Source organism: Pteropus vampyrus, unplaced genomic scaffold (genome assembly GCF_000151845.1).
Source record: "Pteropus vampyrus isolate Shadow unplaced genomic scaffold, Pvam_2.0 Scaffold32, whole genome shotgun sequence".
NCBI lineage: Eukaryota > Metazoa > Chordata > Mammalia > Chiroptera > Pteropodidae > Pteropus > Pteropus vampyrus.
This window is the reverse complement of record NW_011888813.1, coordinates 1,609,903-1,628,488: the sequence shown is the minus strand read 5'-3', so window position 1 is coordinate 1,628,488 and position 18,586 is coordinate 1,609,903. Positions and strand designations below refer to the sequence as shown.

The 18,586-nt window shown below is 39.7% G+C and overlaps 1 protein-coding gene and 1 pseudogene across 1 annotated transcript in view; both read right to left on the bottom strand.

The window, feature by feature from the left end:
- NRXN3 (neurexin 3) overlaps positions 1–18,586 on the bottom strand; it is a 1,427,156-nt gene that overhangs the window by 1,207,503 nt on the left and 201,067 nt on the right. The gene's annotated exons all lie outside the window — the stretch shown is intronic.
- On the bottom strand, positions 9,332–9,440 carry LOC111737902 (annotated as a pseudogene).

Below are 18,586 nucleotides of genomic sequence, written 5' to 3'. Positions count from 1 at the left end.
TTCTTTAAAGACATAACCAAAAGCCAAGTTCTTGGAAAAGAGAGAGCACAGTTTAAATGGCAAAGATTATTATTAGTTGATTTGTTGAATTCTCTCTCAGAATCACCAGCAACTTGCAGTTGATCGAAATCTCTAGCTCATCCTTTCCTTAGTTTCCATGCTGAAGGCATAAGACATGGGAACCAACCACTAGAAACGTGAAATACAGAGTAATTTAAGTGAGGCACTAATTTATTCCCAATGAATTACGCAGCGGGTCAACTGTAAATGTGACTTTCCTGTTAATGATTCAGACGGAGTCACACAGAAGGGGTTCTAGATACATCCAGGTTCTTTTGTTTAAGCTGAAGTCTGGACATGATCATTTTTATGATTACCAGTTCACTGTGCCTTTTAGTGAACTCACTCTTCCTGGGATAACTGGAAATGCGCTTTGTAACAGGGGTTGGAAAATAAGACCAAGCACATTAAGAACTTAATAAATAAATAAGCTTATAGGGAAATGAGAAGGGGCCTAAGGGGCTGGGGGTAGAGGCAGGGAGTTGGGAAATATAACACATCAAAGGGAGACAGAGACCACAAATGACCTATAAAATGGAGAGTAAGGTGACATCTAACCAGAATAACAATCTAGATTTATTAGTGACCAATGCAAAGCATGAGACATGACATTAAAAGGAGTGGAGGGACAATGCTGACTAATTATGAATCCTGTCACTCTAACATTTGTATCTTTAAACAGTTAAGATACTTAGTACAAACTACGTCAAGATTATCCACAGGAACAAATCCAGAAGGTCACTATGTTTGTAGTTATATTGTCTGTCCTTTGTGTCAAAATAGAACAAGTCTAAAAATACAACCAATCAAATTAGTAAGGTCTAAAGTACTTGTTGAAGCATATGGGACAAGTATTAAAGAACAGAGACTTGATTCAGTCCATCAGTCAATCCACTGAAATGTATTTATTAAGGGCTTACACCATGACCAACACTGCTATGTCCTAATTGCAATTCGAGAAGCTCGGGAGAGACGAGAAGGTCTAGCCCTAACTAGTTCATTGTCTCCTTTTGTGTACTCAAACAAAACATGATCTAGTTGGACAATATTTATCCAGCCTCTGTTATGAAATAGGCATATCTGTGGGTATACAGGAAAGCCAAGAATTATCAAGGTTCACTCTCTGCCCCGATCAGACAGATCAGGGGAATGGTAAGCAAGTATACAAATAACACTTAGACACAGCATATACAATAACTATGAATAGCCTCGGTTTCCTGATCTAAAAGATGAAAACACCACCAATTAACAAAAGTATACCAGCTACTTGAACTTCGGAGTTTGGGGGAAAAAATAGTCCACTGATATAAATATATCTAAAGTTTTGCATTTGTGGGAGATGAAATGAGCTCTTTGGTCAAAACTTTAAATTTTTTATTAGGATTTTATAATATGTGGTTTCTCGGTTTGGTTGAATCCTTGATCTAAGGTATCATTTTATCATCTTGTTTACATAGATAACATATCTTATTCAAGTGATTGAAACTCTGGGGGGAAAAAGACTGGGGGAGATACCTGAAAAAGTAAAGGAAGGCTCAAGAAACAAATATGTCCTAAACAAATGCTATCATATAAAAGTGAGAGTCTTGAGTCGAGGAGCAGCATGAGCAAAATGTCAACGTTTCTGAAGGCCCTAGGGACAAGTCTCCTTTCTGTTGGTGGCAGCAATATGAACTGAACATTCCTACAATTTTTCTCCACAGAAAAGTCCCCAGTATTCTTTTTGCTTCAAAGATACAACACCTGAAGGTTACTCTGTGTAATTCTCTAAATCCTCTCCCTCGTATTGCCTGTTTCTCCAGTTACTTTCCTCACTCTTTACCTTAAAACTGATCACTCCAGTTCATTCTCGACATCCCTTGGCACTGTGCGGCATGCACGTGTTTGTGCGCATGTGCACACCTTCTAACAAAGTAGCTATTAGTGTCTGGGAATCTCTTTCCTCACTCCCAATAGGGACTTACATGGAAGCTGTCCGTGTACACCTCTGCTTTTTGTCCTAGTTCAATTTGGCAATTCCACTTCAGCACTTGCCTCAAGAAGGCAGGCAAAAAATACAAAAATAGAAGAGCTTTAACTACGCTCTAAACCTCTTGTTAAAGGTTACAGGAGAAGTGAAAGAGGGAAAGTGTAAAGAATACATATCACTTCGCATACCTGTGCAGTTCAAAACACATTGCAGCCATCCATCTTGAAGGTCGAAACCCTCAGACTTTGCCTGGGTTCATCCACTACCCTGGGTTTCCATGACAACGGATGAGCCAATCACAAAAGACCTTGCTGCCATGCCCAATCATCACCAGAACCAATAAAAGTTGCTCCTCTACCAGGTCTTTTCTTCCTTCTGACTGGGAAATGATTTTTTAATGAAAGCTAACATTTTAGTAGGTGGAGATAAAAAGAACTCTGAAATGCAAAAGCAAAAGAAATAATTCCATCACATTCACTATGATCTAAAACGGTTGGGAGTTAGCTTGATAAGGCAAGCCGACCATACTGTAAATCAATTAAGATTCATTTTTTTCACCGGTTTACCCCCCCTCATCAAGATTGTCACTCACTAACAAAATGTTGATTGTTATATAAGATTTTTTCCCCAGGCCTGTCTCTGTCTCACCTATGAACCCTGAGTTTTGGTGAATTATTTTATTTGGTTCTATTAACCCCATACTCACGAACTAGAATGTCATGGAAGACGTGTGTAGGTTTTTCTTCTCCTGGCTTACTAACCTACTGCCACTTCCACCACCCCTGGGGAGAAAAACCACAAACTGACAGTGTCTTCAGTGACCCTTTTATCCTGCCCGCACATTGAAATGACCACAAAGAGAGGGCACAAAGGAAAGACAGCCCAGAGTGAAAATGGAACATGGACTGGAAATGGGGGTGGTACACATGGACGAGAGTACAGAGGACAATAAGGAAAAAAAAAAAGATCAAGAAAAATAAGCTTGGTAGACAGGAAGATAAAGGAGAAGAAAATCCAAGCTAAATGCAAACCAGACTTGGTCCTCATCTGAACCATCTGTCTCCTCCATTTCCTCTATAAGAGGAGGAATAATAGGAAAGAGATACGAAATCAAAGCCATACAGTATCTACATGAGAGAGAGAGAAACAGGTTGGCAGAATAATATTACACACTGAAAATATAAATCCTGAACTGACACTTACCCCTAGCTCTTAGGACACTGACTTGCATAAAGTACAAAAAGTCAACATATAGCAAATTCTCTACTAGCAACTCAGGTCAACTATGGAAATATTTTTTTCCCTTCACAGTCCCTACCCTACGATTTCTTAAAATGAGTTTCCTATACCTACTGGATCAGACGTTCCTAGATGCTATCCAGGATTAAGTCTCTCTGGAGTTGCAACTTGGAAAGTAAAATTTTAACAAGTATCCATGGTAATTCTAATATCCTCTAAAATTTGAAAGATGCTCCTCAAATCTTTACAATTCCTGTGTTGAGTGCATTACCTAACTATATTGAATTTGCAAAGCCTGCTTTTAAAAGTTATCTCCAAAACATCTCACATACAACGAGAATTGCTGCCGCTACATGAACAGATGTTTCTGTTATTATACCATAAGCCCCATAATAAAGCCTCTTCTCCCAGGTTTGATCTTTTAATGCCTCAGAGTATCTACTACAATCCAAACTCTTAAAAATAGTTCTTCTCATAAAAAAATAGCATAAAATGAGTATGAAATTCCTTATATGCTCACATATTCAATCTATGTAAAAATATTTGGAGCAAGATACAAAAGAAACAAAACTTTAAACCACACGTTAGTCCACAAATGGTCAGGCCCAAAATAAAAACCTGGAGATCTCATTTAAAATCACAGATTAGGTCAAATATGTGGTGACAGAAAGAAATCTAACTATGGGCAGTGAACACGCAACGCAATATATATATGCCTTACTATTGAATTGTACACCTGAAACTTACTGGATTTTGTTAACCAATGTCACCATAAGATAGATGATAGATAGATAGATAGATAGATAGATAGATAGATAGATAGATAGATAGATAGATAGATAGATAGATAGATGATAGATAGACAAACAGACGAAATGGCATATTCCCGAGCATTCTAATGCAGTGGGTTGAGGAAGGTACCCAGAATATGCATTTTAACAATTATGTTCAAGGGCCAAATTTTAGGAAATGGTTAGTATAACATGAACTAGTTTGATTTCAATAGCTTAAATCAGAATTTCTCAAAATGTGGTCCCCAGCCCAGCAGCATCAGCATCACCTGAGGACATTACGGAACTACAAATGATCGGTTTCCATCCCAGATCTAATGAATCAGAAACTGTGGAGGTGGGATCCAGCAGTGTCTTAGAGGAGTACTTTTAACTCTTAGAATGAGCCGGGTAGCTTTAGAAAATCCAGTGCCCAGACCGCTTTTCAGACTAACTATATCTCTGGAGCAGAGAGAGAGGCTGGGCATCGGTAGCTTGTAAAGCCCCCCAGGTGATTCTAATGTGTAGCCAAGGTTGAAAACCACTGACTCAGAGCAATATTACTTACTTCACTTGTGAAGCACAGGGACAGTCACACCCCTACTCACCTATTGTGACACACTGCTTTACCATCAAAAATTATTTACAATTATCTAGGTTTTTATAGCCTGTTTCACACTTCAACCTCTTGGATGTCAGTGGCATGACAATGGTCACATGTCCTCACAGAGCTTGAGAGAGGAGGGAAAAGAGAGGTGCATCTAATTTGTTATTAGATCAAGTTACTTACTGAAAATTACTTGAAAGTAAAAAGGGCTGAATTTCTGAAATGTTCTTTCAGCTATGAGCTCCCTACCTCTAGATGAGAAACACATAATGGAGGGGGGAAAGCTACCCTAGGTCTTCTTTTTCCAATCTGTCATCAACCCCATGATTATTTCCTCCATCAACCTGGGTGTGTGGGCTGGGAGTCACTTACCCTCTTTTAAATTGCCCCATTTGTGTCAAGGTTACTTTGTACAAAATGATACGCATTATCCATTAATTCTCTTCAGCACCTCCTACATTTCTCCCCAAGCCTAGGCTCTTAGAAAGCCTCTCTTTCTTCCAACTCCTTTTTAAAAGACCTTTAAAACATAGTGGGTTTACCCTGTGGCTTTGTCATGCTTTTCCATCCTCTAATCTCTGAGCCAACAGACAGCTAATCATTATAATAAAAATTAGTTATTATCATTGCACTAAAAAGAAAAGGATGCCAAATCCTGTATTTCCCTCCAGGTCTAGTTAAACACCTCCTCCTTCATGAAGCATTCCATGTAGACCCCTCACAATATTAATAATTTTCCTTTCAGTCGATTGCTGTAATTATTTGTATCTCTGCACTGTGCTATCTAGTGCTTGGGTAGATACTGGCATGTACTGTTTTTGAGTTGTGTATTATAAAGTCTTTTTTATCATTCCAACTCACTGACAAACTTCTCAAAGGCAGACAGCATACCGTCTAGTTCTTTTATATCCTTCACATTCACAGGGCCATTCTGGGCAAAAAGCACACAGCAGAAATACAATAAACATTTGACTATCCTTACACCTATTTTATAGAACATCAGCAACATTTAATCATTATTCTGGCTTTTCAGATACATTCTCCAAGTTAGAAAGCAAAACTAAGATCAGCATCCTGTTTCTAATTTCAATAAGCAAGGTGATCCTCATTCTTACGGATCAGAAAGCATATTGACTCAAGGGTGAGAGAGAGAGAGAGAGAGAGAAAGAGAGAACGTGAGCACATGCCTGTCTCCCTATTCTAAGGTTTCTAATGCAATGCCTTGAAATGCCTGTAAAAATTAAATACATTTTAGTTTTTATAACTTAATCTTTGCTTTTGTTATTGTCTTCAAATCTCTGCTTTTGTCCTTTTTAATTATTATTAGAATTTAAGAACTATTTCTAAGATAATTTTAAACATTTTTGTTATAGAAACCATCACAAATCTTAACATTTAATTTTAATAATTGACAAGACATTTGTTCCTATGGGTAGCATTTGCATTTTAAAGCTGATCAAGGCTGAGGTAGTGTAGAATTTCAAAGATGATTTGAATTGGTCATGAAACATTAAATTTTCATTCTAAAAACAATACTGCACTTTGAGAAATCATGCTCCCTTCTTTGGAGAAGCATAAGGCTTAGTGATTCATAATGTGAAAGTTAATAAGTGTATTTTGGAGAATAGACATTACACTCAAATATACAGGAAACTGAAAAATTTTCATTGCATTTTTAGCATATAAGTAAATTTCTACGCAACACAACCTGCCCACCTGATCTTCACTCCAACTTCTGTAACCAGTATAAATAGAAAGATGCTTTAGGGAAGTGTGAAATGTAGAGGATGAGTGAGCAGAATCTCTTGCATGGTTAACTGAGGGGAAGAGGACCCCGTGGTGCGGGGAGTGATTCTCTAGACAGCACTGGAAAAGCAACCGAGAAAAGGAAAAAATGTGAACACCTGAAAAAACGATTGGTATGCTCCCCAGAGACACGAGAGAGGATTTGGGTGATGCACGTACCCTAGATGGAGAGGAGACCAGTGTGCACAAACCTACTCTTTAGACAGGAATTAAAGAGACTGCAGCAGTCAGGAAGAGGAAGTGGAGACAACCAAAGGCGGAAGGCTCTCCCTGGCTGCTCCGCAGTTCGGGAAGCTGGAAAGCTATCCACAAAGTACACTTGAGATTTCGAATACCAGCCCCGAAAAGAAGCATTGCGTCGAAGGTGGTGTGGAAGATGAACGGGCCAGGAGACTAATAGTAACCAAGAATTCCCAGTTACTACCCGAGTCAACACTCTTAGTAACTAACATACTGACATACAATATTTTTGGTAATTGCACTATTTAATAAAATTTTATTATAATAATGCTTGCCCTGCTTTTTGGATTTTTCTCCAAATTTCTCCTAATTACAGGAAGTAATTCATGTTACAAATAGATCGATTTAAATGTTACACTTGTCTCTGCTGGAAGAGAGGCAATATTTAAATGGAAAGAAAAATAGTTTTCTAGTAGTTATATAGGCTCTCAAAGTCATATTTATTAAAGAAGGTTATTTTTGTCCTTAGTTACTCTAATCAGGCTCCCAATTGCCCCAGGTTTATACAGCTCCGATGGCCTTATTTCTATTTCTGGACCTGCAGAGATCAGGGCCTTTGCCCTGGGGGCCTCTGAACTCGACCTGGGATGCTTTGGATGCCTTCTGCAGAGCAGTCTCCTCTTTGCTATTCAGACTTCACTGTAAGTATCCTCTCCCTGGAAATTCCCTCAGTTAAACTCAAGTAGCCTTCCCAATCATTCTATCAGTTCCCCTTGTCTTAATTCGCTGTCTTATATGTTTCTTATGTATCTTTGTTTGATTATTTAGGGCCTTTTTCCTGCTCTGGAAATAAAAGCACCATAAAATCTGGAAATTCGCCTTGCCTTACCACTATATCTCCATTGCCCAGCACTGTGTGTGGTATATAAACTCATTAAATGTTAGTTAAATGAATTTGCTAAAATAATAACTGTTAATATCATTACCATATCAAAGCAGTCTGCTTTGGAGTGATATTTATTCTAATTTTAGTATCTATTCCCTTCCACTGCTTTTTTTTATTTATTACTAGCACTAATCACTATATGCCATTTTATTATGTATTTATTCATTAGTTATCTCTTCAGCTAAAATCTAAGCTTTTTTTGTCTCTTTGGTTTACTGTAATATCCCTAGCACCTGGAACAGGTCCTAGCACATAGTAGCAACTCAAATTATTGTTGAATGAAGTCGGTAGTCATATCATGAATCATATCATGCTTCTTCCCTTCCTTCGTCTTCTCTAAACAATGCACAAGCAGCTTGCTGCTTTGCTATTTGCCACTGAGTGTCTTCTTGACCCTGTTATTGTCTGTTTCTGCCACCCTGGCATACCCAGGTGTTCTTAGCTGATTAAAGCAGAGGTGTTCAATCTGGTTGAAACATTCTCTTTTTGCCTTGTCCTTCATTAGCAGTGATTTGTAGGCTTTGGCTGTCCTCTACTCAACTCTTCCATTCTTATTCCAATTTCACTCTCCAAAGTCACAAACCTGGAGACCGTCATTAATGCCATAACTGCTTCACTATCACCACCCACCTGGAGACACTTAGAAGAGAGAAGCAGCAAGTGAGAGGAGAGCTTGGCCACATCCCCAGAGTCACTCAACTTCAGGAGTCACAAAGCAGTCACCACAACATGCAACACGCTCCAGGTGCAATGGATTAATTCTCACCCAGAATTCCTGGCCACCTCGATAAACTTACTCCTGTGCAATATCACACCTATTGCAAGCCTGTTGCAGGAAGGGCACTATGCTTGTCTCTATGGAAACTGCAAAATCAAAAAACATATAGATTCTACCTCTAACAGTTTATCATTCTGGAGGAAGGCAAACTTCTACAAAAATAATGGTAATAAAATGTCCTTCCACACCTGTCCAGACCTCACAGTACTCCTCATGCACACCAGCAGTTCGCCTAGTATCATCCATGTAAACTCTATAAAGCAGCCCCTTCTATGTCAGCCACTCTATAGTTTGAACTCTTGCTCCTAGGGATTAAACAGACACAAAGTCAATAAATTGCAGTTAAGTTAGGTTATGCCTAGTGTATCTCAAAGTGTGGTCTCCATACCACTTATATTAAAACTACCTGAGGTATGCTAGAACCACTGAATCAGAATCCCAGGGGTGAACCTTAAGATCCACTTTTTTTTTTTTTAATCCACATTTTAAAACACTCTCTATGTGATTCTTCTAGATACTAATGTTTGGGAACCATTGGATAAGATTTATGTAGGATATGACAGTATTTCTCTACATGGCAATAAGTCTTTGCATATGTTGCTATAGTATTATGACAGCCTTTCAAACTGTTGGTCAGCAACCCCACGTCTGTCTGTCTCTCTAGCAGCCCTTGCAATATGGGTACTTTCTACTATCTTTGCCCCTTTTAACAATATGGCACGAAAACAACGCTGGCAACCACTAATTCCAGCCTTTAGCCACTGGGTCCCCAATATTGAGTTGGCTTTCTAATGTGTGTGTGTGTGTGTGTGTATTAAACAAACCAATACGACCACTCTTAATCATGATTCTCACTCAATATAATTTGAGGCTACCGCTGCCTAATATAGAGGCCATTACTCAGAATGCATTGACTTAGTATCCCTAGGAGTAGAGACCTAGTATCTGTGTGGTTTGTTTGTTTGTTTGTTTTTTATGCCTGCAGCACCTGGTATTCCTAGGTGGTCACCCATCCAAGTACTAACCAGACCCAATCCTGCTTAGCTTCTGAAATCGGGCGTGTTCAGGGTGGCATGGCCATAGACTAGTATCTGTATTTTTAAAAAACATTTCAGTTGCTTCCGAGCAGTTGACACAACCCTGATCCATAGATCAACAATGGGAACCAGCAATCCACTGTAAGGTCTGGGACAAATTAGTATCCAGCTCCTAATGATGAAAGCATTGCCATAGTCTTATACACTTCAATACAGGCTTAATCACTTACCTATGCATATGAATAATGGCAGTGATTTATTCTAAACCTACAAATAACTCTAAAGTTAACTGCATTATTCCCTCTTACTCTCTCTTCTTTTCAAATGCATGATGTTTAGTCCTCTAAGCTGGCTTTTCAAAGGATACTCCAGAAATATCACAAATGAACTCATGCTTAATATATCATCACATTAGCCAGCCTCCAGGTTCTTGCTTCCTGGTATTCATGCCCTGGTGTAGTCCTCTCCCACAACGAAGAATGCTGAACTGTGTAGTCAATATAGGGCATTGAGGAAATGACAAAAGTGTGACCTGCAAGGCTAAGTAATAAAAGACACTGCCATTTCTGCCTTTGCTCCCTTAGCTCACTTGCTATGGGGGAGGTAGCTGCCATGTCATCAGGACACTAACACAGCCCTCTGGAGAAGCCTACATGGTAAGAAAAGGTCTTCTGCCAACAGCCAGCAGCAACTTGCCATTCGTCTACGTGTGCCATCTAGAAGTGGATCCTCTAGCTCCAGTCGAGCCTTCAGATGACCACAGCCCTGGCCGATATCTTGACTGCTACTCAAACCACCCAGCTCAGCTACTCACGAATTCCTGATCCACAGAGGCTGTGTGAGATAATGTCTAAAGCCACTGCATCTTGTGATAGTTTGCTATGCAGCAATAGCTTATATACCTCGTTTAACCCAAGATGGCATCAGAGCCCCAAACTCAGGACTCTCTGTGGCCAGAACTGAGCAAGCACGCCAGGCAAAATTACTTTGTTCCTTTCTCCTTCAATTTACTCTATTAAAAGGAAGTTTCACAATAGAGAGGTTTTTCTTTTAAAGAGCCTTAGTAACAGCCCTACTGTATCAAACAGGATTGGTTTTAAATGAACATCCTTGTACTTCTCTACCTGCCAGGGGAGTTGTGAAGCTTAATTAATTACAGATCTTTGGATGAAAGAAGCACTGAGCACTGAGAATTATCAAACAGGACTAGGAAAAATGAAAAAAAAAAAAAAGACATTTTCTCTATTTGCTTGCTAAATCCATTTCACCTAAGATTTAGCTAAGGCTGAGTCACCTATTGTTTAGAGAATATTTAATTTTTGCTGAGTGCAGAGCGGCACAGCAGTGGGACAGGGAGCCCCTGTCCTTTAGCTTAAAATAGGCCTCTTTCTCAAAATAAACGCCAGCACCTCTTTAAGGGGACAGCATGGGCATTTGTATCATTTGAGCTTTCAAGGAGAAACAGTGAGATGAAATACACATGTGATCTAAGCCCCATCTAGCAGAGTTATCTCCATTTGCAACCAGAGGCTTCCTAAACCATGAGCCAGACAACCCCACGGATGTTAATGTCTTCCTTGGGCAAATAGATTTTAAGTGCAGGAAATACATTTTGGGGGTTCTTTTTAATGTTCTAATGATGATGGTCCTGCCAGAGGAAGCCCAGGGGAGCAGAACTGATTCTCCATAGAAGAATGAGATGGTGGTTGGTAGAGGTCGGGTAGTACAATGGAAAAATCCCTAGGGCTTAAAGCCAAACTCAGAAAGTTCAAATCTTGGCTCCTCCACTCACTAAACAAATGACCTTGATTGAATAAGTGAATTAACTGACCCTAAACTTCCTCACAGCAAAAACACAGCTGCAAGTCATATTGATTGGGCTAGTGTGCCCTCCCCTTGCAGGTCTCCAAATCACAAAGGCCGTGCCCAAGGAAGAGGAAAAACTAGTTTGCTGGCCCTTAATGCTGGGGTTTTCCATCACTGAGAGGTCTTGTCCATCCTCCTCAGCCTCAAGAAGTAAGGTCAGGCCTGGGGCTGCTCCTCATTCGCCACGGTTCTTTGTGGCTTTCTCTTCTGATGTGTGTCTTTTCCTACAAAGCTCCAGAATTCCAGCCCGGAAAGGCCTAGGCCCCATCTTTGCATCCACTTCCTTTTCTTTAGGGCTTCTCAACAGGCACTTGGGGACTGGCTTTTCCCCTCACCAAAGCAGTAAAATCAGCAAGGTAATTTTGGCTTCTTAGGTCGCTCAGGTCTTCCCAGGTTTTCCGTGTGATGCAGTCTAGTTGACCAGAATCCTGCTCAGTGTTTGGGGCCTAACCCCTACCTAACAATGAGTGGTTCCTTTGCATTGTTTCACCCCCTCTGTGCATACATTTACCTTAATACTTCATGGGGAGGGATGGCAGGTCTAGGGAATTATACAGGTATTTCTAGACTATTATAATCATGCCTGGATAGTATAACTATCTATATCACCTGATGTAATAATCAAGATAAATAGGGATGAAAAGCTTGTAAACATTAAAGCATGCTACCCAGGTTAATTATTATAGTCACAGAAGGATCAATACCAACTCTGACCTAAAGCAAAAGGGCCTACTCGAAAGGAGAGGAAAGGAGGGAAGGGGAGAGGAGGGGAGAGGAGGAGAGAATGAAAGAGAGAGAGAGAGAGAGAGAGAAAGAAAAGAAAGAAAGAAAGAAAGAAAATGGGGGTGGGAGGGGGTGGGAGCAGGCTCTACACGCCTTCAGACACAATGATTTAGATCAAGGAAAGGTCTGCTGGACTGGAGTACAGAGGGTGACCCCAGGACCTTGATCAATCTTGTTGACTCCATTAGACCTAATTCTGCTGACAGTCATTGCTACGTGACTTGGAGCTTCCTCAGAACCCAGAGCTACAACTGCATTTCTTGGTGATTGTGTTAAATGCATGGGAGAAAAGTGGAAGAGGAAAGAGAGGGAAAAACGAAGACACTGAGGTAGCACAGACCACTTCTGTTTATAACAGGTAGCATGAGCTCTTTCGGCGAGCTTGTTGACTTTTATGATGTGGGTTTCAAAGGACTTCAAGGACACCCACTCTACTCACAGCAATGCCATGAACCTCCCCAAAGAACCACTCTACCTTGTGTCATAAAAAAAGACACTGACAAGAAGGCTTCGTCATAACAGAAGCAAGAAGAACAAGTCTAAGGTGCGCAGACCAAGTACAGGTTAGGAAAGACAGACGAATCCTGCTCTAGGATTAAGTCCTAAGATCAATTCTAGTCCTGTTTCTGTCATCAAGTAGCTAACTGATTTTGGGCAAATAGCTGCCCGGAGTCTCGGTTTTTTTATCCGTGAAAAGGGGGTGTTAATACCCTCCTGGTCTAGCCAATCCAGGACCAGTGCGAGGATCACATGTAGAAGGATTTGGTAGACCGTAAAGTGCTCAAGGTGTAAAACGTCACTGGACACTGCCATAGATGACACTAGACCATTTCTACACACAGGCTTCTAAATTCCTCTCCCTCTCCACTTCTCATCTGCCCCAGAATTTATCTCCTGTACTCACCGATCCTCTTTTTCCTTTTACTTTTGCATATACCTTAGATGTGTCGATTGTACACAATAAAATCTCTGTGTGTTGATCAACCCCACTGATAGTCAAAATGGAAGTAAAATGGTTATTCCTAGTGTAGAATATCTTCAAAAACTCTTTAAGGAAAGGTCTATGTCTTGATTACAAAAGAGGTTTGAGGAGCAAAGCCTCTCCCACCAAAAACAAACAGACTTGTCTGATTTCTTCCCTAAGCAGAATGCTGAGGTAATAACTTTAGCAATAACAACTGCACGTATAAGAATTCCCCCCAAAACATGTGAAAATTGCAGATGCCTGAGCCTTATTCTCAGAGATCTGGGGTGAGACTCAGAAATGTTCCCTTCTTACAAACTCTCCTCCACCCTAAGGTGATTCCAATGCCCACTTTGAAGAACCCTGAACTCGAAGACATTATCAGTGGCATACCTAACAGGATGCGACTCGTATTATGCAATTAAATATTTCCCCAAAATAGATGAGGCTTATGGAGGCCAAATATAAACTAGAAGTCAGAAAGGCAGCCAAAACCCCCAAATGAGTAAAGCTCTGCCAAGAATGATATATGAACATGAAAAAAAAAAAATTAAATATCTGTTGTCGACTCAGTGACTGCCTACGGACAGATAATTGGTCTACAAATATTTATGAGATATTAACAAAAAGAAGGTCCGGGAATTATCTAAATTGTGACAAGGTCGAAGATTAGACGAATGGGATGAACTCAAGAAAGAGCTGGTTTTTGGTTTGCAATCAAGGAAAACATATACTGAGATCTAAGACATTATGAATTCACCTCAAAAAAAAAAAATGATGGAAGCTGCATTGTCTAGGTGTTACTAGAGAGAAAACCAAATTTGAATGAGAGGGCAGGGACATCAGATGGCATCATGACATTTGACATTCCAGACCTTTTCAGGGAGGTTTTTCCACATCTCTCCTTGAAACAGGATTAACCCTGAGAAGCCCTTGTGCTTCAGGCACCAGGTGTTGATCTAGGTTGGGTCATTGAAGTTTCTGGTCTCATCCTCTGACTGCTCCTGTCCCCTTGCCCTGGCTGGCACCCAGCAATTTCATGCTAATTCGGAGCCTGCCCAGAGCTTACAAGACTCTGTCACAGTGCCCCTTTGCCATGGCTTGCAACCTGAAAACATTGATTATTCACAGTGAAAATTAACTATCTAGGTCAGTGGTTCTCAAGTGTAGCTACACATTAAATTTACCCAGAAAGACATTTTGTTTTTCTAATACTTTTCTAGTCCTTATCCCACACCAATTAAACAGACTCTCTGGTAGTGCAGCCTAGGCATCGGTATCTGGTATAAGATCTCCAGGTGACTCTAATGTATGGGCAGAACATTGATCCAGATTATGGTTCCTACTTTGGCTGTACATCAGAATTTCCCAGGAATATATTTTAAAAAATAACACTAGACCCAATTCCAAGAAATTTAAACTTAATTGGTCTGGATGAAACTCAATTGTATTTTTTTAAAGCTGCTTAGGTGATTTTTAATGTGCTACCAGATGTAGAAGGGCTCTCCTTATGGGAAGAGCTCCAGTAAGTCAAACTCAACTTATTTCCCTCCACCTTTGACCTTCTTCGGTTCTCGTGCCCCCAGTATGAACCCTGCTTTTCCTACTGAATGTCTTATTTCAGTTAGCAGCTTCATCATCTTCTCAGTCACCCAGGCTGATGGATCCCTGGAGTCATCTTCGAATCTACCCTCTTCCTCATTCCCACACCAAGAACTGGCAGAACATGTCACAGATCCATTCCCTCCTAAGGCAGTATCCCTCTCTCACAAAGAAGGTTAGTAGAACTTCCTAATAGATCTCCGTACCCCAACCTCTTATCTACTGGGGCAGACTGATTATAAAAATAGCTCAAATTCTTCATACCTATCTGTAACCACATCCTCTGAATAGCAAGTTTGCAGTTCCTCTCACCTAGAAATAGGCTGTGGAGTTTATGTGCCCAACCTATCAATCTGGCCGTGTGACTTGCTTCAGTCAATAGAGTGCAGCAGAAATAATGGCCTTGCATGTATCTACTCTTTCTTGCTTCTCTGTGATCGCCAGAAGAATGTGTCCAGGCTACCGTAAAAACAATCCTAGGCGAACCTACCAGAGCATGAGAGACCACATGTAGCAAAACCCAGCCATTCAGCTAAGGCACCAAAGAGCGAGAGGGCCCAGCCAAGACCTGCAAAGCCAACTGGCCTATCTGCAGGTGACCGCAGATGCATGAGTTAGCCACTGTCCCCTCAAACCAGATAAAAAGGTCTATCCAGCCAGCCCAGCACTCATGACAGATAATAAATGGCTGGTAGTCTTAAACCACTGGGTTTTGGGGTGGTTTGTTACACACTAATAGCTAACTCATGTACTTGCTGTATAAAAATCTTTAGCCGTAATAAAACTACCATTAATAATGATAAGCTTTCTATGAGATATATACAAATATATTCTTACAAAGAGGAAGTATAGAACCATAGAAGGAGTGAGAATTGTGTGTGTGTGTACTAAATATTCATACCAATATTTTAAAAATCATCAAGATGACTCCCTCATAGCTGAGTACTACTACGCAGTTTCAGTGCTCACACTTGCATGTATGTTCATGACTGCACTGGTGCCAGGAATAGGATATTAACAGTCATGGGCCAGTGAGGAAAGAACAGAGAGGGACCCAATACACGCCTCTGTGCGCTACACAAACAGTACTTCCTGGGGTCTGGCATAGGGAAAAGTGAGGGTGAGAACAGAATGAATACACAGCACAGACAGAATGGAAAAGGTCAAACTTTAAATGACCTGGCCGAGGCAGATGGTACCATATTCACACGTCCATGAAGATTTATTTTCATATAGATTACAAACTGGTCACATTAAAGTAATATTGCTTTTTTGTATTGTTGCTTGTAATGTATAAACTTGTTTTGGTTTTATACCCATAGCAGAGCATTAAACTTAATTTAAAACAAATTTTATTTTTGTAAAGATTAAAGTAATGTCATCATAAAAATAATTTAACACAAATTAGGGTGTGAAGCAGTGCCAACATTTTTTAGTTTTAAAAAAGATCTACTCATTATTCATGTATGAGAAACTCTGTATCAGTTCGTTTAATCCTCATGTTCACACTGTAAAGCTGATTTCCTTGCCCCCAAGTAGCGGGTGAAGAAACGGATGATGAGAAAGGTTAAGTGCCATATCCCTGGAAACCGGCAGAGCTGGGATTCTGATTCCAGGCTTGTCTGATTCCAAAGACTGCATCTTAATGTCATAGCTCAAGTCCACCTCTCTTTATAAACCTCTCCATAGCTCCCTATAGCCCTTAAATTCTAATTCCTCAGCAAAGCATCCAGGATTCTCCACAAGCCATTAAACCACTGTCAGACTGATTCCTTTCTGTATGTTTCAATCTACACTCTATCTCAGCAACTTCAGGCAGCTCACCTCTCACCATTCACTTCCACAGCTCATGTCCAGGAATGCTCTCCTCTGCCTGCAGAAATCCTACTGTGTCTTCATGGCACTTCTTGATGCTACCTGTGGCGTCTTTTCTGATGTCCAGATCCCATCGACACTATATAAACTCTGGGGACCTGATTTTTCTCCATCTGACATACATTATGATGACTTGTTTAAATGTGTCTCTTCTATCAGATTGAGAATCTACTCCTTGAGGGCAGTGACAATGTTACTTTTAATTTTTGTGTAGATAATGGGGTGGGTTTTGCATAGTATAAAGACAACAGTTGCTCACTGTAGAAAACAGACAATAGCAGCAAGTAGGTATTAAGAAAAGAGACTTGAAACCATTTCCACTTGGTGATATTTCTTCCTGTATCTATCATCTTTTTAAAATCTTAAAAACTCATTGATCCAGTTTTATATTGTTTCCCTTATTTCCGTTAGACTATTAAACCATGAACATTCTGTCATGTTATTTAATATTTATCAAAAACTTGATTTTTAATGGCTGTGATTCCATCACATGTGGATTGCATTATTTATTTAATGTTTACCAATCTTTTAGGCATCTAAACAATTTCCAGGGTATTTATTACCCTACTTATCACCCTAAACAATAATACAACATACTTGTATATAAATCTTTTCATAGAAAATTCTTGGAAACATAACTGAGGTATGCACTTTGTGTCTCTTCCTGCCCAAAACTTATTCAATTGTTTTGCGCACAGTACTGTGAACACTTGCATATGCTTTGCACATAGGCCCACACCTGGCACAAAAATAGGCACTCGATATTTGTTGAATGAATAAACAAATAAATGAATGAAAAAAGGAACAGTAGGAACTCAATCCAAACAAATTTTTAGAATCAACTATAAGACATGGAAAATCTAACTACATTTCGAGAACAGATATGAGTTTTACTATACCTTAATAATGGGTTAGTAATAGTATGACTGACAGAATTCTAGAAAGGAGTGACAACGGAAGGGAGCATTTAGGGATGTGGCTCTAAATCCCATCCAGCAAGGAGTCAAAAGATGATAAGTCTCATAAATCAAGAGAGAGTACTAGAATCCTAGTTACTGTAGAACAGAAGAAAAATGACCAGAAACATTTAAAAATTTTACCACACTAGAGAATGAGCTGCAGTGGAGGTGATTTTACTTTCGTGTTGCTTCTGTAAACATCTGAATATTTTTACACTGTATAAAAAATGCTTTTATAAATTTTGTGTTTCTTTTTATTTTTGCTTATATCATTTTAATTTTAAAAGTATTAAGAACAAAAACACAAATAACCTTTTGCCATTGAGAGAGAGAGAGAGAGAGACAGACAGACAGACAGACAGACAGACAGACAGACAGAGAGAGACAGAGAGAGAGAGAAAGAGAGATTAAGTCAGGCTTTTTTGTTTAAATCTTCAGATAATTCCTTTTGTAGGTATATATCAACAAGGTCTGAATTGTCTTTCTTAAATGATTCTAAAATTACAAGACACCCCTTCGTTTTTTCCCTTTTCATCGTCCCCCCTACACCCCAGTCCCAAGTGTGCTTCATCAAAACTTCTCCTTTTCAAATTAAAAAAATAACAATGCATAAATAAGCATCATAAAAAGAACAGGAAATAACAACAATGATAGTCAATCCCCGTAGAAAAAGGTCAAGGAATATTTTGAAAAGGGGCAACACTGGACATCTCTGTTTTATATAATGATCTATACAAAAATAATGTGCAAAGGCTGGTTGGAGGAGGCGAATGCCCTTTGGTTCTAAAGAAATGTATTCAGCAAAAATTTACTGAGTACCTGCTGCATCTACAAGAACCCCAATGATTATCAGGAAGGAAGAGAATCCAGTGACTCCCACTGGTCTATCACCCATACCCATGAGACAGAAATGAGGCACCTTTCTGTGTTGCATCTAGCATCCATCTGTGCCTTTAATGTAATACGTTAGAGTATACTGAGTGCATGATGTGGAGACATGGTCTACCACATCATAGGCACTCAGTATACTCTAATGTATTATATTAAAGACACAGATGGAAGAAATGAAGGAGAGAAAAATTTATTGAGCATCTACTGTGTGATGGACATAAATGATAATCATTACACATGTATGTATATGTGTT